Source organism: Furipterus horrens, unplaced genomic scaffold (assembly GCF_987537825.1).
Source record: "Furipterus horrens unplaced genomic scaffold, mFurHor1.1.pri manual_scaffold_3, whole genome shotgun sequence".
NCBI classification, from domain to species: Eukaryota; Metazoa; Chordata; class Mammalia; order Chiroptera; family Furipteridae; genus Furipterus; species Furipterus horrens.
In genome coordinates, this window is record NW_028327173.1 from 25,525,024 (window position 1) to 25,547,259 (window position 22,236).

At 49.2% G+C, this 22,236-nt stretch overlaps 1 long non-coding RNA gene across 2 annotated transcripts in view; it reads right to left on the bottom strand.

The window, feature by feature from the left end:
• Positions 1-5,558: 5,558 nt before the first annotated feature.
• Positions 5,559-22,236, bottom strand: part of LOC150014642 (uncharacterized) — a 49,294-nt gene continuing 32,616 nt past the window's right edge. Inside the window, exons 3-4 of one of the 2 annotated variants that reach the window (XR_016509939.1) lie at positions 18,931-19,033; positions 5,559-5,692 (exon numbers count right to left, since the gene is read on the bottom strand). This is a non-coding gene — a long non-coding RNA (uncharacterized LOC150014642). Of the gene's footprint in view, positions 6,050-18,930; positions 19,034-22,236 lie in introns of both variants that reach the window. The other variant, XR_016509938.1, reaches the window with a different exon arrangement.

Below are 22,236 nucleotides of genomic sequence, written 5' to 3' on the forward strand. Positions count from 1 at the left end.
AAGCTATTTAACCCCACTGGGCTCCATTTCCCCATCTGTAAAATGGGGATAAGAATGCAATCTCCTCATAAGGCTTATGAGGTATTAAACAAGACAATGCATATAAAGTGCTTAACAAGATGCCTAGCACATAGAGAGATCTCAATGAGTGCGAATGTTGATGATGATGATGGTGGTGGTTCTGGCATCATTGACATAGCCTGTGTGACACACACATGGAAGCTGCCATCAAAAACAAAGAAACAAAAAAAAAAACAGGTATTTAGTCCAAGACAGTTGTCTTGGCCGGCACACTCTTCTGATTAAACAAAGAATGTTCAGGAGGCAGCAAGTTAAGCATGTGTGGAGAACGATGCTACCTACCAGAATTAGCATGCTAAGAAAATGCTTTTAAGGCATTGCTTCTTTATGTGACTTCTTAAAATGTTGGTTGGCGATGAAGCCAGAATTCTCTTATCAAAATGAAATCTGTAGAATTCAATTTTCAGCTCAAACAATGTGGTTTATACAAAGCACCACCCTTTCAAGTCAGATGAGGAAATATAAAACTGTTCTATAATGGACATATTGTTTGCACACACACACAAAAATATGAATCCATGTTTCATGCCAGGCCTCATTTGGTATCGTCAATAAAAGGAGAAAACTCTCACTTCTCGAGAGGAAACCTCCAAAGTAGATTTCAACGCCATATCAACTGTCCCCTTTGTTCCACCCCAAATGTCAGAAGACCACAGCTACCTCTTTACTCACTGGGACGCAAAGTTGCTGGGAGACACAGACCCAGCATTTATCATCACTGGTCCTTTTCATTAAACTGAGAGAATGACTATGGATTGAACCCCTTGGGGGTGAGTGCAGATCAACAGAAATGTGTTGAGGCCCCTTAAGTATGCCGCACTGTTCCGGGCATCATGAGGATACCTAGAAAGGCAGATGAGACCCCGTCTTGACCTCAATGCACTCCTCATCTTTACTGTCACAATCACACGTGCAACCAGCAGCCTCGCACCACTGCCATACAGAGTGCCTACTGCGTGCAGGCACAGTGCCAAGCATGGAGGAGAGAGAAGCAAGATGCACACCTCCTCTCCTCAGAAAGATCGGAGCCCATGTGCTTCAGAAATGCCGCGGAACGAGAGATCATCTAATGAGCAAAGAGAGAGGAGGTTTTGGAACTGTCTTAAAAGAATGGCACAACTCAACACACGGCAATGCTTTGTGTCTAGGACCCAGGACCCAGAGTCACAGACAAGGTCTGAGCAGTGGGTTGTAATCATCGGCTGCTCTGCGACGCATTAGCTACCACTGAACGTACAGATGCTGCTGGCCACTCGGACGTTATGGGGCTGTCAGCATTCAGCCTTCCCTTCCTTCCAGCTCCTACGTGAATTCCTTCTTTATGAAGACTTATTTGGAGAGAGGACACCACTCTTTTGAAGGAAGTAGAGGAAGTTTCATCATCCCTCTTCCTGCCCATGCTCAGCCCTCCTGGAGAGGACTCACTGAGGAGGGAACATCTGAAGGATTCCAACCAGGTTAAGAACAGAAAGAAGTCTCCCAGGCTGAAGAAATAGCAAGTCAAAGGCTCGAGGAAGGAATGAGTTAGGAAGTCCCAGAAAGCCAGAGTATAGGAACATAAAAATGAGAGTAAAAGGGGGTCTGGGGCCAGATCCCTACGGGTTTGGAGTTTATTCCTAAGCCATTAGAGGATGATAAGCAGAAGAAGGGGTGCAATGGTCTGTTTTTAAAGTATCCTTCTGGCTGCTGGGTGGAGAATGGGCTATGGAGAGGCAAGACAGGAAGCGGGGAAATTAGCAGGAGGCTATGCTGAGGCACGGGGAGGGGTAGGGGGAGATGATGACTCTGCTGGGACCACAGGGATATCGGTCACGTTGAGAGAAGGATGTAGATTGGGGTATAATTTACCGGTAATGTCCATTGGACTTGATCATTGACATGAGAAGTGAGGGAAAGAAGAATCCAGAATGACTCCTGAATTTGTACGTTGAACAAGCATGTGGATACTGCTATTGAATGAGTAACAGAGGAGAGTGCTATTGCTGGGACATCTTGAAGAAGGCCATGTTTCAGAGAGACAAAAAAACCCCACACACATGCAAAGTTTTATTTTGACCAGGTAAGGTTTGTGATAGTGGAGTTGGGTGCGCAAGAAAGAGCTGCAGATATAAGTTCTGATGTCGTTATCGTATAGATGATATTTAAAGCCAAGGATTGGATCGTCTCCTAAGGAGAGAACCAGACAGAATAAAAGAGGTCCAAGGGCTGAACCTTAGGATTCCGACGTTTAGAAGTCAAGCCCTCAGGAACAAGAAAAATCCTAAATATGCCTCTCCCTTCGCACTCGCACGCCCCACTGCACTGCAGAAGAAACCGCAGAGGGAAAACCGAAACCGTTTTTAACCTAATTTGAATACTGTATGTACATAATTAAAAACATTTGGCCCCAAAGATTAATAACTCCTTTTACATCTTCCTTTGACAGTCGCTCTGATTTGCCGGGCGGGACGAGTGAGGCGGGCGCTCGCTGAGTTGATTAACACCTCCACGTTGCTTTGAGCAAAGTGTGCGGTGGCGACAGAAAATGCCACATTGCAAATGCCTGACTTGGGAACGGGACTCTGCCTTCGTGCCTCCCGATAGAGGCAGAGACTCACTTCTGACGGAGGGAAAGTATTACAAAAATATATATGTAACACATATTCTATTCCTGATTTAGGTCTATAATCTTATGAGCCAGACTGTAATGAATAAAGTTATAATTAGCTGTAGATGAAGAACACGCAGCCGTGTTTTCTAGGGTGCACTTTAGGGCTCCGATCCAATCTGCACATTTACAAGCTGTGCTATTTGCATCGACTTCCACGGACTCCGCTCAGAGACAGAAGAGGCTGCATTATTGATGACAGTGTTCGCATCTTGCTTATCTCTCTAGTACACCCTGTGGGGTGTGGAAGTACAGGAGGAGGGAACAGCCAGGAAATCCGGAAAACACTACCCCATCTTCACAAAATAGCTCCCCAAATAGCAGCATCAATGTCTAGTCTACGCCAAAAAACCTCTGGCATTTTCTCCCAACTAGATAGATCTACAGGCTTGGACTAAACAGATGTAAAGTGACATGAATTGCTGTGACATATGCTGTGTGACCTTAGATGAGTCATTTCCTCTCTCTGGGCCCTGGCTTTCCATCTACAAAATGAGAAGTTGGGCTTAACTAAGGGCCTTTCTCGCTCCAGCATCCTGATGACTTGTGATTTTGTCAAAAGAAAATCAAATAGGATACTTACCAGGCAAGCTCCTGTAGAATCAGGGCCACCGCATGCTACTAAAGAGCCTAGTCCCCCCTTTACCTTCTCTGTGTTTTGAGGTGATACGAAGCAGTACACCATGTTTAACCACTGGCTCTCCAGTGACAAAGCTCTGATTTGTAGTGTTTGCCAATTTCTGTGGTGTAAATACTCCCACCATGGTGGATTTCAACCTACCAACAGGATGTCACTGCCTACAGAGTTGGGAAAAGATGAAAACCAACTCTCATAAGGCGGCATGCCTACTGAATGAGGTGTATCACTCATGGCACGTGTGAGGATAACTGGCAAGTCACCCCCTTTCTCCTCTCCTCTACTTTCCTGGTCAAAAGATTCTAAGTAGGAGCTAACACCAGAGTTGTGAGTGACTCTGATCTTTTGGATCGTCCCCCTGAGGTGACTATGGCCTCAAGGTTAAGGGCACAGGTTTTTGCCAGATACCCAGGGACCAAATTGTGGCCCTGCCACTTATCAGCTGTGTGACCTTGGTCAAGTGACTTAACTGCTCTGTCAAAGATGTAAAGTAGGGATAGTAAACATGCCTGCTGCATAGGTGGATTAGTCAGCATGGGGCACCATAACAAAATACCATAACAAAATACCATAATAAACAGGTATGTTCTAGGTTCTGGAGGCTAGAAGTCCGAGATCAGGGTGCCAGCATGTCCGGGTTCTGGTGAGAATTCCCTTCCTGGCTTGCAGATGGTTGACTTCTTGCTGTGTCTTCACATGTGACAGAGAGAGCTGTGGCGTCTCTTCTTATTACTAGAAGGGGACCATTTTTACAGGGCTAGGGCTGCATTCTGATGGCCTTATTTAACTTTAATTGCCTTCTTACAGTCCCTACCTCCAGGACAGTCACATGAGGGGTTAGGGGCTTCAATTTATGAATTTTAGAGGGACACAATTCAGTTTATAGCAATAAGGCTGTTATAAAAATTGGGTTCATACAATATATGTTAGCTATATATATTTGAAGATAATGGTCAATTTGAGTTTGAACCACAAAATCAAAGATAAGGCCAAAAGAAGGAAAAGAAGAGTAACTTGGGCACAAATTTTGTAAGCCTAGAATTCTATTTTCTTGCAAGAACTTAAGGACCACCCAGGACCAACAATTCAATCCAATGTTGGTCTAGAAGCCCTGTCCTTGGATTTTGTGCTGAGCTCTGGGCAAGACATGAGCTTAGAGCTGGAAATGTAAAGAGCAACCTTTAGTGTACCATCAGCTTCATCTCCTTTTGTGAACTCCTGTCTGGTAACTAGACCAACAAAGTGGCCTGGAAAACTTCCTGCTTCTCTTTCACTCGGTCCCAGGACATCCCAGTCCCCACACTGAGAGTTAAACTCTAGGCGCCAGTCCTCCTAGTCTCCAGGTGAGCTGCAGATCACATTTGAGCCTGCAGCAGCTGGACGTGGCTACCTACCCACCCCACTACCCCCGCCTCCAGCCCAGCCGCACTGCCTCCGTTAAGCCACATGAGCTTTGGCAAGAAATAAGTGAAAGAAAGAGAAGGTTGGATGAGAGGAAAAGTAGGAAAGAAGGAAATGGAATGCCCATTTTTTACCATTTCCTGGTTGTCAGGCATAGTGCCACATGCCTGCACCCATCCCAGCTCTGATGGTTCTCCCAAGAACCCTAAGAAACATTCTACAAAATTTCCTTAAAGCCCAGCAATCCTCCTCCTAGGTATATATCCAGAAGGCACTCGAATACATGTGCACGAATATTTATCATGGCACTACTCACGACAGCAAAAGATGAAAGAACCCAAATGAGCGTCCATCGATGTATTAATGGAAAAAAAAGTGACATATACATACAATGGAATACTATTCAGTCATAAAGAGGGAATGAATGAAGTATCTAATGCATGCTACAAGGTGCAAAACCCCTTAAAATGATCATGCTAAGTGAAAGAAACCAGACACAAATGGTCACGTATTATCTCATTCCATTTATTTGAAATACCCAGAATAATTAAATCCACAGAGACAAAAAGCAGATTGGTGGCTGCCGGGGTCTAGGGAAATGGGCGGAATAGGAGCAACTGCTTAATGGGCGCAGGGTTTCTTTGGGAGTGATGAAATGCTTGGAATTGTATAGGTGGTGATTGCATAACATTGTGAATGCAGTAAATACCACTTCATTGTACACTTTAAAATGGTTAATTATATGCAATGTGAACTTCACCTTAATTTTCAAAAAAGCCATTCACACTCTAGGAATTTCGAGTTTCATTTATTTGTTTTAGAAAAATGATTTTAGCTATTTAGAAGAAACTCAGAGCTCCATTCAAAAGTGGAGGCAAGTGGCCTTCAGGTTTCTTCTCCTAATCACCAATGTCCAAGGCGCAGTTCTGGAGAAGGAAAGAAAGAAGGAACTTTTAATTATTAACTCCTCCAATATGCCAGGAGCAGTGGTGAGTCTTTCACCCACTTATTTCATTCCGTTCTCACACTTTCCCAGGCATGGTAACATCGCTTTATTACAACTCTGGCTGATTCTCCCAACAACCCTGAGAAACATATGGTAGGGCTATTAGTCCTGTTTCACAGATGGTAAAATTGAGGCTCTTCAGTGTCGGGACCTGGTTTGAACTCCAAGTCTGCCTGGTTCAGGAGCCTCAGACTCCCCTATCAGCAGGTATCCCCAAAGGGTGTCAGTAGAAACCACAGCCAATAATCTTACAGCCACAGCGTCACCAGCATGGACCCTGGGGAAGAGGTGAAAAGATAAGTTGGGGGGGGGTTCTTTATGCTCAGCCACATACATTTACCTCTCTCAGGCTCCTCCTTCCCTGTCCTGTCCTCTAATCAACACGGTAGAAATATGGCCCCTTTAAGTATAAATGTCATCCGCTACAACAGTTGGGATAGCAGCTTACTCAACTGAAAAGAGAAAACTTCCCTTGGCAACTGAAGGCCTGGGAGTCGCTTGTCAGACTATTTAGAATGATTGGTGGGTCCTTGCCCTCCATAGTCCAGGTTGAGGAATCCTTCACCTTGTAAGCACTGGGGGCCATGGTCTTCTAAAGGACGCCCTGGTTTCTCAGAGCAGGTCTGGGTGTACTGGCCAGAACACAGTAGGGGGCCGTAGGGGGCTTTCTGGCTTCTGGTCTTCACTCCACTGCTGGCGATCCACTTCCCACTTGACAAGACTCCTGTCCTCACAGGGCCTCGTTCCATCCATGTGGAAAGAGGAGGGCGCGCTTCCAACTCTGAAATGTCGATGATTTTCCCTCAACACCTTCACATTTGCCGAGGAACTTGGCAGTGCTTTACGGATATAGGTGTCCTCAAAAGTTGTGCATGAATCAGATCCTTGTTATGAAATCACACATGTGAAAGCAGAGGGTAAGGTGGAATGTGAATAACCAGCCTCTAATTCATGGTTAACTTGTAGATGTTTATAGAAGTCAGGAAGGAAGAAAGAGGGAGGGATGGGGGGCGGGGAGGGAAAAAAGAATGGAAGTGGTTAAAGGCAAACACCTTGGAGTCACAATTTGTAAATTTGAGTCTCTGCTTTTCTACTCACTGGCAGCATGACCTTGGACAAGTCACTTGACCTCTATTAGCTTCCATTTTCTCATCTGTAAAATGGAGATAAAAATACCTACTTCATCAGGTTAACCAAAGAACTGTTAAAAAATGAAATTTAACTGAGCAAATTTTAAAGATTTTATTGGCTTTATTCAATGGTTCATGAATCGGGCAGCATCCCATTTAGCAATCAGAAAGTTCCTCCAAGGAGCTGTGCAAAATGCAAGTTTTATAGGCAGAAAAGGAACAGGAACAAAGTAGCTATACTGCACAGAAAAGTGGGCTGGTTATTGTAGGTGACTTTTCTTTATAGGTTGGCAGGTGTCCATCAGGCAGGTGACCTAGCTCATGTTAATCAGGTGATTCTTAAATGACTGGTGTAAGATTCCATTTCTGAGAGAGCTGAAATGGTAATTAAGTCTTGGTTTGGCAACGTGGGGCTTAGCACAAGTGACTCCATTTGGGGCCTGTTGTCTTGTTTTTAACCAGACTAAATGAAATAATGTATTTGAAGGGTTCACCACATTGCTGGGTAATTAGTAAGCACTTAGTAAAACATCAGGTATGAAGCAAAGAGGGAGAGAGGAGGGAAGAAAGAAATGAAAGAAGGTTGTGGGAGGTGGGGAGGGAGTCCCTGACTGAACTCCCACTCAGCACGGGCCATGCATTTTCATCACCAAAACCACATGAAACATACCCAGAATCACAGAGAAGTTCATCATGGAAACCGAGAGGCAGGGTTGCTTTCTCTTTTTCTTGCTCAGATTCAGAGACATGAAGTAAAGAGGCAGAGATGGGATCCTCTTTAGGCTACCCCCACATTCTAGTCGTTGCCACTTACACTGCTTGGAAATACTCCCCCGAAACAATCAGTACGTGTCCTATGGAAGAACACATCCCCCACAGCACCGGAGACAAACCACCCCCCCCAGACACATGCTCCCAAGCACATGGCATGCACGCTCACAAGGCGTTTTCAAACGCTCACTTGCATACCCTCCCACACAGTCACATGCATACACAACAAGGTCTGAGTGGCCAAGGTCAACGCTTCTCCTTGTGGGAATCAAAAGCAGTTACCCTTTTATCACTTTGAATTGATTAGCTCAGCATTCTTTTCCCCGACCTCCTCCACTCCCAGACGAGGTCCAGTTCCTCTGCACATGCTGTCAAAGTCCCTGCTCTTTTCCGGCGTGGCACTTGGCAGAGTTCGTCAGGATGCGCGTGGCCGTTTGATTAGTGCCTGCGACCCCTCCTACACCTGCTGCTTCAGAGCTTGGGGAACTGAGGCTATTGGGCCGCTGCAGCTCCCAGCACCATGCCTGGCGAACAGTGAGTTTCATAAACACGTGTGGAACGCTGAAGTGAATGAGTGAGCACACAATAGTGAGTCTTTTCAAGTGCAAGGCCTCAGCACCTCAGACCCCCTGAACCAGCCTCACAGGAAGGCCCTTGACCGTGTAAGATCTCCCAGCCCCAGGCCTGTCCTCTGGCTCTCTCTGCTCTGTAGCCTCCCTGGAGTCCAGAGCAGCTGCCTCCTTCCTCAACAGTGACCTCGGAGCCCTCTCTCCTAGAAGGGTGGGCAGGGGTCCCGCCTGGCTCCGAGCTGGGACTTTCATGTCTAACATAATTAGGATCTAACTACCCCAGGAGGGTCTTTGAGCCAGTGACCCCTTTTCCCTCTTCTACCTGTCACACTGAGCACTAGCCCTCCTTTCCTTCACACCCTAGACTCCGGCCTCAGATTCCCTTGAAAAAAAACATTTACATTTCTTTTTTTTTTTTTTTTCCAGGGGACTAAGCCTGTCTCTAATAAATAGAACATGAGCTGCGACTGTTGCCCAACCCTGGAGCAGTTCTGGGGGGTCTGGGTGAGCCCTGGCTGCTCCATTCCTCTCCTGCAGGCTCCCCGGCAGACCCGCCCCTTCCACGCTGCCTGGCCCCCGCCAGTCCCGGATTTCTTTGCCCTCCCCCTCATTAAATCAGCAGCCATCAGGCTCCTGGAGACAGGGGCTGCCCAGCTTCCCAGACCAGAGAGGGCCCAAGGGGTTGATTAGCATATTGTTGGAAGGAAGGCAGGCTGGAGTCATCCTTTTTCCTATTGACACAAAATAGCTGTGACCCAAAGGCTCCTCCACCCCTGCAGCCGGCCAGAAGCAGCCAGGGAAACAAGGGCCACTTCCCCTGTCTCTTGCCTGAACTCCCGTTATTCCCTCCCCTCCTTCCCAGTTCTTTCTCTTCTCTTTTCCTATTCTCTTAGCTTGCTCACCTCCTCTCTCCTCTGGTGCGCCCCCTCTCCGGTTCTCTCCTTTGTCCCCAACTCCTTCCCCTCTCCCTTCTCCCTTCTCTCCTCTTCTCCCCTCCATTCCTCCATCTCTCTCCCTTTCTGTCTTTCCTTCTCCCCTCCATAACTCTCCCCCCATGTCTCCATCTCTCTCCTCCTCCTCCTCCACCTCTTTCTCCCCATCTCTTTTTTTTCCCTTTAACCCCCTGCTGTCTCCACCTTAGCTCCATCCTTTAAAAAAAACTGCAAACATAGAAGTCACCAGGGAAAGGCTTCTCACCTCCTAAAACCAAGGGCAGGCTGGTGCCCCGTTAGAGCTGGGAGCCATTTCTGCCCCCCAACCAAAGCTTTGCTCCGCCTGGAAAGCCATGGGAATGACAAATCTTTGGACAAATTACTGATTTCTCATCTAATTTACATCCAATTAGTGTGAGTGAAATGAATCATGTGGTCAGCCCCTCAGGGGAAACATTGAGATAACAAATGCCCAGAGCTTCTTTCCTGGGGAACTGACGGCCCTCGGGGAAGTCCATGATTTACCCCTCGGGTCAGAGGCCCCCTCCCTTCCCCCAGGCAGGTTACCAAGCCCATAGATCAACCCCGCCCCCTCCCTGCAGGCGGATGGGCCCCAGGGAGTTCAGGCTGGTAATAAATGGGTGGGTGAGGGCCGGAGCCGTGGAGATCCACTTCAGATTAGAACGCAGAGATGAGTTCTTGGAGCAAGTGCCAGGTCAGGGGCTGGAGACCCTGATGCCTAAGAATCTCCCCCACCCTACAAGGACTCCGTGAGGCCAGAGGTCCGGGACTCTGGTGACTCTAAATGGCATTTGCTACCACTCACCGCATAGCAGGCTCTGTGTTCAGTGCTTTGTAGCATCACAGCTCTGAACCCTCACGAGTACCCTAGAAGGCAGCCACTACTGTGACCTCCGCTTTAAAGGGAGGGCAGCAGGCTAGGGGGAGACTTGCTCAAGGTTACTCAGTCAAGGAGATGCAGGGCTGAGGTTTTTGAACTGTGGCAGTGTGATGCCAGAGTCCAAGTGCTTAACCATCGTGTTGTCTGCTCTGTCCATTTTGCAAAGGAGGAAACTGAGGCTCAGAGGGGTGAAGTCATTGCCCAAGGTCACAGGTCGGTTTTGGCAGAGCGGGAATGCCAAGTTCAGTGTGTTTCTTCCCCACGGGTCCTCATCTGCTGCTCAGGGCCTGGATGGAGGCCTCTGAGTCTGGGCGGGTGGAAACCGCTTCTGGGGATGAATGCAGATAAATTATAATTATCCGAGGCCCTCCTGACTCCTGGGGGTGGGGGTGGGGGTGGGCTGGGCATGGGGGGACCCAAACGAAACCCACACCTTGCTGTGACTGGATCACCATTTGCTTCTTCATGCATGAAGAACAGCAGACGGAATTCAGAAATGTTTTTCTAAAACAAGAAAGATTACCCTCCGACACCGTTTGAAGTGGGAAGGCAGGGGTGCGGGCGGGGCAGGGTAGGGGGCAGGGGTTTCTTGTCTCAACAGTGCAGTAGCTGCATGTTTGGGATGAGTTTGCTCTTCCTGTGTAAACTTGTTTCTAGTCTGCTATTTAAAACCTGGCATATGGATGGGCTCTCAGCTTCCAGTACTGGCAGTTCTTAACATTCACAGCGACTAAATAAAAAGGGAATTTTAAAAACCAAATGCAGCTTTACCCCATAAGGAGGCAAAGAGAGAAAACTACTAAGAAGTTAGCAACTCTGAACTTGGGCCCAGTCAACCCCCTCCATGTGGAGGCTTCTCTGGGGCAGGGTGAGGAGAGAAGGGAGCGGCATTTTCTGAGTACCTCCTATTGGCCTTGCTTTCTGTGCTGGGGGCTTCACCTTAGGGTCAGGTTGGAGGAAGGGCAGAGTCCTTGCAATCAGCCAGCCAGGCACTGAAGCCCAACTCTGCCACTCACTAACTGGGTGACCTTGGATATGTTCTTGCCGTCTCTGAGCTTCAGTTTCTTCAGCTGTCAGACGGGCTAAAATAGGACCTAACTCAGGTGTTGTAAGGATCACATGAGCTAATGCTTGTAAAGCTTGTAGCCCGCTGCCTAGCACATACTGCGGGTGCAAAACCCTGTAGCTATTATGTGCACATCTACTGGACAGTGGCGACTTTTTTTCCTCATTTTTCAGTGTCTGAGATCACAGATGACACTGTACTTGGAACTGGCTGTCCAACCCATCTCTTTCAAGGAGTCCCAGGAATGTGGTAAGCAGAGTAGGAAGAGAGGCTTGGGGTGTCTGGAGGAGAGAACAGAGCCTGGAGAGAAGAAAGGGGGACTCCAGGCAGAAGCAGATTTAAAGGTGGGCACCTGGGGTGCACGCCCTGGGCCCGAATTCTGAAGGGCTCCGCAAGTTTACAACTTGTATGTAATTAAAATTGCACATATGAAACTTGGTGTCATTAGAAAAAAGTGTAAAGTTGGGGCTTTGCGGGGCCCTTCAGAAGTTGGGGCCCAGGGCACGCACCCAGTGCTCCCCCCGTTAAATCCGCCTCTGAGACGCAGAGAACTTAGGTCACCAGGGTCAAGAGCAGAGTGACAAGGCTCCTAGGGAGATTCCTTCCTGGGTCTCCAGTAACAACAGCAATTCTTCAAGTGCTTACTATGTGCCTGGCACTATCCTAAAAGTTTTACAAGTTTGGAGTCCCCCCTGCCACCCGCGTTGCCACGTAAGCCTCAAACCGGCTCAGGAAAAGGAGGCTCCGGGAAGTTACTGTGCAAGGTCACACAGTGAGGCAGTGAGTGATGGGGGTAGGACACCCAGCGAAGGACATGGTCAGGCTCCAGGGCCCCGCTCAAGTTACTCCATCAGTCTTGGCACCAGGGGGCATCCTGAAGCAGGCAAGAAAGCATTGTATCCAGAGAGAGAGCAGAAATGGCCTCTTTAGCCCAAGTAGACAATCAAGTCAGCTGCAAGCCTCCTACCCGCTCACCAGGGGCAGACCCGTTCCAAACCCCTCATCTGAGCGCCCCACCCCCACTTCCATCAGAGCCAGCCCCCTGAAGGGCCAGTGAGAACCCATTTCCTAACCAGCGCCCACAGAGCAGACCGCCACTCCCCAGAGGTATGGCTGGTCCAAGCAGAGGGATGTCGTGGTTCAGCAGCTTTAGTGGCCTCAGTTTCCTGTTCTGTAAAATGGGGAGACTGTGGCACCTTCACCGTACCTGGTCATCAGGGAGGATTAAGTAAAGCAGCTGCACCTGGCTCTGAGCTTGCGGTTCTGTTGTTGCCGTCACCAGCGAGGAAACTGAGGTTGGAGGCAGAGGAGTGACTCTGAGCAGCAGCAGATGAGGCCGACACCGAAACTGTCTCAGCTGAGCCCTGCTCAATCAGCAGGGCTGTGCAGGGGGCTGCAGGTGTGCTGGGGTGTCTGTGCAGGGAACCCAGTGGTCTGAAAACCCATGACCCCACTGATGTCATGGGTCACCTCTGATTTGAATGCCCCCAAACACACTGACTTCTTCTGCTTCTTGGGGACGGCTCCCAGACACCTCACCCCAGCTCCCCATCTCTCCAGAGCATCCTTTGGGAGGAAGAACTTTGTCCTGACTCGGAGATTTGCCCCAGGCGCCACCGAGGACACGCCTGCTTGGAGCTCCTGCTTCAGAGCCTGCCACTGTCAAGACTTATGGCTGCCTCGTCGCTCCCCCTCGCTGGGTCTGGCTACATCACTTATCTCGCCGACGCTGACCTGCCAGCAGCTGCAGGAGGCTCTCTCCGGTAAGATTTGATTAATGAGGTTCAGCGGCAACAAATCAGTCTTATGGAGCAGCCCTCCCCCTCTCTGGGACACACTCTCACAACAGCCGCTGCATACAAACTGCCCAGCGGGTGTGGGGCTGCCTCCAGCCCTCCTGTCAGCGGCCCCAGGCTCTGCACCCCGTTCCGTGGGCCAGACCCGACAGGATTGGCCCTGGGCTCTGCACCCCGTTCCGTGGGCCAGACCCTGCAGGATTCACCCTCACCCACCAGTGTGCACTGCATCCGGTGCGAGCAAGGGGGGCTTGCTTTTCCCCTTATCTTCAAGATAATAATTACTAGAGTAGTGTAAATCATAATAGTTACTATTTCTGGACTCGCAGTATGCAGGGCACTTGCCTAAACACTGGACACGATTTTATTTGATTAATCCTCTCAACGACTGTATGGAATGGGGATTTTAAGATCCCCATGCCACAGATAAGGGAAGTGAGGTGCAAGTGGGATGCTCACTTGCTCAACGTCACACAGTTAGAAAGGGGCAGAGCTGGGACTTGAACCTCAGTGTTCTTGCCTTTCATTATAATTCCCGTGTTTGGAGTCTTACCACCCTTCGGAAATATGAGAAAATCTATGGTGCTTCTCTTTGGAAAAAAGGGAAAATGCACACATCTATACTCACAGAGCCACACAATATCACCACATGCAGACCCACCCACTCTAACCCCATCTATCCTGAGACCCCTGCGCCTCCCCCACTCCAGCCTCCCTGTGAAACTTGGGCATGACCCTTCCCCTTCTGGGCCTCCGTTTCTCCTGTGAGGACAGAAACTGGGGGTCCCACCTCCAAGGGTGCCTCTCTTTCCTATTCTGTGTGTCAAATGCAGATACCCAAGTCCCGCTTCCTCTCATCTGCTCACTCACTTCTGGAAAGTTCTTGTCATTGGGCACCAGAAGGCAGAACTGGTTTTCTCTGAGTTTCCAACCATTCTCTGTGCATTGCCTCACCCCGCCCATCTCCTTACCCTGACTGTTTTATTGGAACTCTTTGCTTCTCAAGTAGTTACAGGAAGCCCATGGCACATTGCAGTCCGTCCGCTCCTTCGCAGCATAATCTACGCATCATTCTAGCTCACATCCCTCTGGCCATCGGTGACCCCACGTCACCTTCCCCAGAGCCTTTCTGAAGTGTGGGCATTCTGTTCGCTGCTCCTCGGGCCCCCACAGCTCCCCTTGGCACCAGACCACAAGCCTCGATCTCCACTTTTTCTTTGCAAACTGAAAGGGCTGTGGATCTCCCCCTTTCGTTCCCCTCTTTACCTTCCCCAAAGCCCTCACATCCCAGAAACATTTGTCAGGGATTTGCCAATAATCACTTTTTCATCTGCTGGGGCAAGAGTCATCTTTGCATATAGATGCTTTCTAATAGATGCTGCATTGATTATGTAAAGTTCTTTTGGGAATCGCCTGGCCATTTCTGGGTCCTTACTGACCAGTTCCACCTCCAATACACATCCCCTATCTCCTGGGTCAGGATGCCAAACCACCTGAGCCAGAGGCTGAGGGAGAGGCACAGGCCTTGCATGTGGTGGGGACAATGGCTCTACCCATCGCGATGGACTCGTATGGCCCACTCTACTTTAGACAGGCTGGCCAAGGAAGGTCCATTTAATCTGAATATGGCCTGTTCTTCAGATGGAAGTAACAACAATGATTCTGGTATAAATATATTTTGTACTTTGCAGTTTACAAAGCAAAGAGCACCTCTCCGTTAGCTCATACTATCCTCACAACGATCTTGTGGGGAGGGGTTATTATTATGCCCGCTTTGCAGATACGGAAAGTAAGGCACTGAGAAGTGACTTGCTCAACATGGCATGGTTCTTATGTAGCAACTCTAACCCTTGAACCCAACTCACGGGACTGTGAGATTATACTTTTTCCCTTGTATCATTTTGCTTAAAAGTTCCTTTGGGAAGGGGCATTTATAAGTGGTCTCAGATGTTCCCACTCATCCCAGTGTCCTCTGGGAGCTTGCAGGGAATGGGAAGTGGTCATGTGTGTTTGTGCAGAGGAGAGATATGAACAGCTATGTGTAGGGTATCTGGGCACGGGTGCGTGTGTGGTTCTGTGCAAATTGAGTGTACATGTGTGTGAGGATGCGGGTTGAGTGAGCATGAGCGTGCAGAGCGTAAGCAGGGGGAGCCAAGTGTGGTGTGTGCACATGTGGTGTGAACCTCTGGCTGGCTTCCTGCTCTGGAGGATCCCTCTGTACTTTGTCTTCAGAGCCCAGAGTCTATGGGTTCAGCCTCTTAGGATGAGGAGACTGGATGAATCACCACTTGCAGACCGTTTGGGGATAATTATAAAACCAACACTTTACTAAAGGCTCCCCCTGTAAGCTCAGGACAGGCCCCAAGCTTTTGGCGTTGATCCCTGGGCAGTGCCTTTAGCACCAGTGATCAAGCCACACAGAAAACGAGGCCCATCACCTCGTAGGTGTGGATGTGAGCCCAGAAAGGTCACTGTGGAGTTAGGCCAATAGCCCCAGATGGCAGGGGTGGAAGAAGGGAGGAACAGGTTTGCCAAATTCCTGTGGAACACAGTGCCTCCTGTCACTGTGCCCAGGGGTCGTAGGGGAGTTTGCAGAGACACTGGGGAAGCTCAGCAGGCCTGCTGAGGATCCTTTGTCCGACCAAGTCCTGGTGGAGTCTGGCAGTTGACCCCTGAAAGCATGGTTGGTGGTCCCTCAAGTTTTCCTCTGGCCAATCTCATTTGTGGGATGAAAAGGTCCAGAGAAGTCTCCTCACTGGGTGGCTCTTGAGGTCTTATTGTATCAGAGTCAGCTCACAGAGGGGTCTGGAGGTCCCCTGTGACCCCTGTCATGGCCTCTGAGGCACAGAGCAGAGTCCGACGTCATAGTGCACTTGCTGGCTTCCCCTGGGCCTAGACACCCTGCAGATGACCCTAAGCCTTTCAGAACACTGAGTCTGTAACTGAGCTGTGGCAGGGAGACAAAGATCATCGGGTTGGTGGGGCACCCCTATGGCCCAGCCCAGGTGGGCAGACTTCCCTTTCTGCTGCTCCCAGGCTGGCGTTATCGGCAGCAACGCTGGAGCTTTCCCCTGGAGCTTCCTGCTCTGGCTTCTACCTGAACTTGGCATCCCCATGTGCCAGTTAGAGTCACACCTCCCATTTAACCAGAAGCACATTTTCCAGCTTGTTCTTCCACCAGGCTGGGCTCCAAATGCCTCTTGTGGTTGTTTCCCGAAATCCAATCCAACCTCAAAGCATGAAGATTTGCCATTATTAAAGACGAGCAAAAACATATGCCCCAGGCTCTGGAGAGAATTTCTAATGAGGATTCCAGAGATCACAGCCGGCTCATGAGCCTTGGAATCCGATGGGCCCTTAACAGTCACAAAGCCCCTAATTACGCTCCCTGCACATCGCAAGTACCCACCACCCCGCCTTTGCCATGCGGCTCCCGTGACATGAGTCTGTGTGATGTAGAGATGGTGTTTAAAGGCAGCATATAAAGGGAAAAACCAGGCATGGTCAAAATTACCCTTACAAATCCCTCAGGAGGGAGACCAATGTACCATCTCTCAGTAAGTCCAGCACAGCCAGGCTTTCCTTCAGCTTTGGAACAAATCAGTTTTCTTTGGGTTAAGCACCAGGTGAGGTTATTGACTTGATTTGAGGGACCATGTTACATGACAAATGCATGTCTTTAAACATTAGAATCACCCTCAGGGTGATAGTCACAGGAAAAAAGGTGCAGAGCTCCTGAGAGCCATTGAGGAAACAGCGGGATCCGTCTCCCATCGCATGCTTGCTCTGGGACATAGCTCTTTGAATGAATTGGGGATCAGAACACCCACTTTATTCTCCATACGCACCTCTTTGTTGTCATTATTATTGAGCTGTGTGCATATACATGGTTGAATTCAAATATGTGAAGTGCAATCTTCCTGGAAAAGTCATTCCCTGCATTATAATATGTGTACATCCTTCACAGCTACTACCTCTGCATTCCAAATGCCCCTTCTTCCAGGAGGCACTACCTGATTGCCTCTGCTGGAAGTGGTGTCTCCAACTATAAATTCCCAACAGGACCTAATCTGTACCCATCTGATGACGAATGTCACCCTGGGTCTCAGATCATAATAACTATGTATGTGTCTTCTCTCACCAAATATGCCATGAAGTCCTTGAGGGCAGGGTCCTCATCTGTTTCACCTCTGGGGTCCCTGCAGTACTTGGCCCAGTGGTTCCTATGTACCTCTTATCAATAAGTGTTGATTCAAAGAATAGACATATAAATGAATAAACTACAAAATTGGCTTATCTTGGGAAATAAAAATATCCATCCTTTGCTGATACAGAAGTGCTATACTCCTGGATGCAGGGCAGGCTGGAGTGAGGACTTTCCTTTTGACCTGGCCCCACAGATCACATGCTTTCGGGAAATGTCTTCCCATGAATTCATCACTCCCTTGCTCCTCTAAGCTGCCTTCCCTACCATCATCCTCTCATTCTGATGCACTGTGTGGTGCTAGCATGTCTGTCCCAGCAAAAAAAGGCTGATGCCTCACCCCTGCAAACATTAATATCCCTATTTTACACATAAAGAAACTGAGGCTCAGAGACACGCATGTGGCCTACAGTCTTGTGGTTAATGCACAGCAGAGCATGGATTTGTGAGAACCAAGCCTGTTTTTTCTTCTTTTCTATTTAATTGCATGCTACCTCTGAACAGAGATGCCATTCTGTTCATAATGAGCATCTAGTTATTATGGGGATCCCTATCCCTCTCAGACCAAGGAGAGGCCAACGGGCAGTGTCCTGGGCACTCTTGTCTCATCAGAGTGCTCTGCTGAGAAATAATTTTAGAGGCTCCCTGCTGAAGGGCTGAAACCCAAAACAAGCCTGTGATATTGTAGTAGCAACTCCAAATGCCCCCGTAGAGACGCCAGGTCACCTACCTGCCCTCTTTGCCCCCAGGTCTCTTGAGGTGCTGATATTCCTATGTTTTCTTCCAGGACCCTGGCAACCGGCCCCAGACTGTGTACCACTGGCTGGGTCCCCCTTTGTTACTCCCTCTTTCCACCCATCTCCCTGTGACTGAGGATGGTCTGTAGTCCCCTGAGGGACAGTGCAGCATGAGGAATGAGGCTTTGGCACTAGCAGACCTTTAATACTTGGCTGACTGTTGACAAGTCACTTAACTGCTCTGAGCTAAGTTTCTTCATCTGTAAAGTCAGGATCATAATACTCACATCAAAGGTTCGCTGGCCTGAAGCTAATGACATGTGCAGCAGGAGTCTCAGCTCAGACCTCATGCTGGACTTCAGATGAGCTAAGGTTCAGAGTCAGACCTTATAGACACCACTCTCAGTTCCTACACTTCCTCATCCACTGTGGGACTCTGGGAAAGTGACTTACTATCTCTGAGCTTCAGATTCCTCACCAATAAAATTGGAATAAAAATAGTACCTAACATGTGGGGCAGCTTTGCGACGAAATGAGTTAATTCACACTAACAGCTTAGCACGGGATCTGGCACTTAACCATGACTCAATAAATGTTACCATTAATTATTAGCTACTATTAATTATGCTAGTGGACTGGTGGGCAAGTCTGGAAGAAGCTGATTTACATGAGGTTTTGACCAAAGTAAATGAGATATTGTCTCGGGTATTGGTCCTTGGGCTGCCTGGTGTCTGAGCCTCATTGAGGAGTGGGCAGCGGGCAGCCTGAAGGTAAAGGAGATGTCCTCAGATAGCTGGGTCACAAAGTGTGACACAGGATAGTTTAGTGCAGCAGATCCCCAGGGAATCTAAGATACCTATTAATTGAGCAGCTGCTATGTCCCCAGGCCTACGCGTGGTGCTGAGGACTCTGAACAGGAGACCCAGCCTTGCCCTCACAGAGCGCACAGTCTGGTGGTCCTTCTGGGCCTGCACACCCAGAGCACTTCCTGGGGGCAAATCTTAGAGATTAGAGGGTGGCCCAGCACAACACAGGCAGCGTGGTATACTCACTGCAGTCCCAGGCTGCAGATGTTCGTGGGGGAGTATGCAGGAGCAGAACATCCGAGAACAGTCATTGAGCTCACATGAGACCCCCCATGAGGTTCCCAGAAATCTGCAGAAGGGAGCATGAGAGAGAGAATTTAGGGCTTTGGTGAGTGAGGTGCCACATTATTACCTAAGGCCAGTGAAACTTGGGAAAATGAAGGTGCAAAATGGGGAGCTACATCCTCAGTAAGGGATGGTTCGTGCCCCTGGGGGGGGCTTCCTTCTCACAGACTCATTTAATACAGCGTCCCACCCCCTTCCTTCTGCACAGTCAGCACACACTGAGTGACCCTCCGAAGGTCACAGGGACGTATAAGCAGGCACACACCTCACAAGCCCTCCACACGCCAGGGTTTCCCCTCCCCCCCACCTCCTACACCTGCTCCCCGCTCCCCTATCTTCAGCACCCTGTGAGCTTTGGGAACCAACAGACCCAGGCCCCAATCCCAGCTCTGCCACTTAAATAACCGTGTGACTTGGCAGAGTTACTTAAACTCTTTGAGCCTCCGTTTCCCTTTTCGCAAGGTTGCTGGGATGAGCTCATGCATGTAAAGTCTTGAGGACGGTGCAGGTCTCCCCTGCTTTTCGAAAGTTTTCTTTATGCTACTTCACTTTACAAAAGACCTAAATTGCTATCTGTTTTTGCTACCCAAAAGAAATTCAAAGATTTTCACTTTTACAAAAAAAAAAAAAAGTGAAAAGCCAAAACAACAGTCAGCGTTTGTTGTGCAGCGAGCACCCGAGCGCCCGGAGCCGCGGGAGGGGCAGCAGCCAGCTCCTTCCCGGGAACCGCACTCAGCACCAGCCCACCGTGGCCGCGAGCTGTGTCTGTGAGCGTCTGGGCTTTATCTAGATTTGTTTTGTGCATCTGTTCGCCAAGATGTGTCCTAGGTAGTTGCGTCTTCACTTGACGCCATTTTGGCTTACGCAGCGTTTCCGAGGAACGTTCTGCTTTCGGAGGGCGGGGGAAACCTGTACGCGGCACATATCGGGCGCTTGATAGACCTAAGTACCTTGCTTACACCCCAGCCCAGAGTCATAGGCACACCCTACGCCTCCCACAAACACTGTCTCCCTCCGGACCCCGAGCCTGCTGCCGATCACACAGTACGCACAGCCCCGGGAAACATAGTGTCCAGCCTGGAAGGCTATCCCACCAGGCCAGGATCTCACCACATATACCATCCCAGAGACCCCAAGCCTGGTCCTTCTTCTCTGGGTGGCCCCGGAGAAAGACCCGCACAGGCAGTTTTGCCAGGAATGCCCATAGGGCCTGAGCCCCCAGAGGCAGCCCAGGAGCCGCTCTGCACCTTGGGCTGGGCGGACTCATCCCCAGAGATGCTTCTCTCCCCGCCTGCCCATCCCAAGAGGACCCAGTCAAGACTCCAGCCTCGCAGCTGCCGCCCGACCTTCCCCCCGCCCCCCACCGCGCTCCTCCTCCGCTCCTGCTCCTCCGCATCTCCTGTTATCTCAACTACTTTAAGAGAGTTCTCTTTTCTCCCCCTCGACTCCTCCGATGCTAATCTCTCTCCATAAATCATACCCTCTAATCTTTTCATCACCTTTCTCTGATTAAAGCAGCCTGGGGGTTGGGAGCCACAATCCTCAGTGACTATAAATGCTTTGATGTCCAAACGCAGGCCCGAGGCTGTGGCACTGGCTGGCGGTCAGGCTGTCACCCACCCTGCGTGGCAGGCCTGGCGCAGGCACCATCTACCCGAACACGTTCCTGCGTTGTCCCGGGCTGCCAGCGCGGCCCGGCACCTCGAGGATTTCACAGATCTCTTCATGAATATTTCTCACTACATACTGGATGTCATTATTCTATTGAGAATCAATTAGCCCAAATGTTGTTATGACAGCTACAGAAAAATGATATTTTTAGCTTTGCTTTATGCAGCTCTGTCTCTTCACGGAATTATTGAAAACCTTAAAACTGATCTAGTGGCGACAAGGGCCTCCGTGGCAAGCCCAGGAGCGACTGATGGGGACTGTGGAATGGTGGGGAGTGCAAGGTTTTTCTCAACGAAATGGGAGCGTATCAGAAATAACCTCCCAGGATGGAATGCTAAGCAGGACCTTGGACAAGATATGCGCCCTGTCTGAGCCTCAATTTCTGCACCTGTAAAATGGTAATAAAAAGCATTCCAACCTTTAGTGTTGTGATGAAGATGACATGCAATGCTGCATAAAAAGCACTCCATGAGCCCTGGCCGGATAGCTCATCATCCCAGTATGCTAAGGTTGCGGGTTCAATCCCCAGTCAGGGCACATACAAGAATCAACCAATGGATCGATAATAGATGAATGAAACAACAGATCAATGTTTCTCTTTCTCTCCCTTCCTCTCTCTCTGAAGTCACTAAATTTAAAATAATCTGTTAAAGAAAAAGAAAGTACTCAGCCTCGTGGCAGTTCCATAGCAAGGGTTCAGGGGTTTAGTGTGTGAGTGGTATCAGTGCCTAGTGATTAAGCAGGAGGGCCCTGGAGCAAGGCTGACAAGGTTCAAGTACCAACTCTGATACCTGGTAGGCATGTGACCTTAAACAGGTCACTTAACCTTCTCTGTGACTCAGTTTTATCTTCATACCTACTTGGTAATCTTGTTGTGAGGAGTAAATGAGTTAATACAAGTAAAGCACTTAAAAATCCCTCCTGACTCAAAAAAACAACAGCTCTTTTTAAGGTAGGTTGGCTGTCATAGTGGTCTGCCACCCACCTTTGTTCAGCTGACCACTTCGCCTAACATCCTTCCCTCCCCATCCTTCAATATTCAAGTCCTCTCAAAGTTAAAAGTGTAGCTCGACTGTCACCTCTACTGCTGTGCCTGACAGACCGACTGTGATGCTTGTCCCAATAATCACTGGGGTGACAGGGACGTGGCAGTTAACCTCTTTGTCTTAGTTACCACAGAGGTGGAAAAGGCAAACAATCATTTCTTTACTCCTCAGCTAAGGGACTGGCCTTATCCAGTTCTGAAACTGGGTGGGCAATTCCTCATTCAAATACCGGCCCCGTCGGACAGCTTCTAAAGATCACCTGCGCGCTTCTTCCCCCACCAGGAGCAGTTTTACAGATTTACAGTACACGGGAAGCAGTTTTATGAGAAAGAAAAAAGAAATCATCTTTGGCCAGGAAGCCCCAGAATAGAGTGGAGGGAAGAGGCAATTCCAGGATGCATCCTCCTCCCCCCACAGCCAAGACAGGAGCTGGTGTCAGGAAAAAGATTGAACCTATCTGAACACCTTTATTTCCAGCCAAGGTACGCCC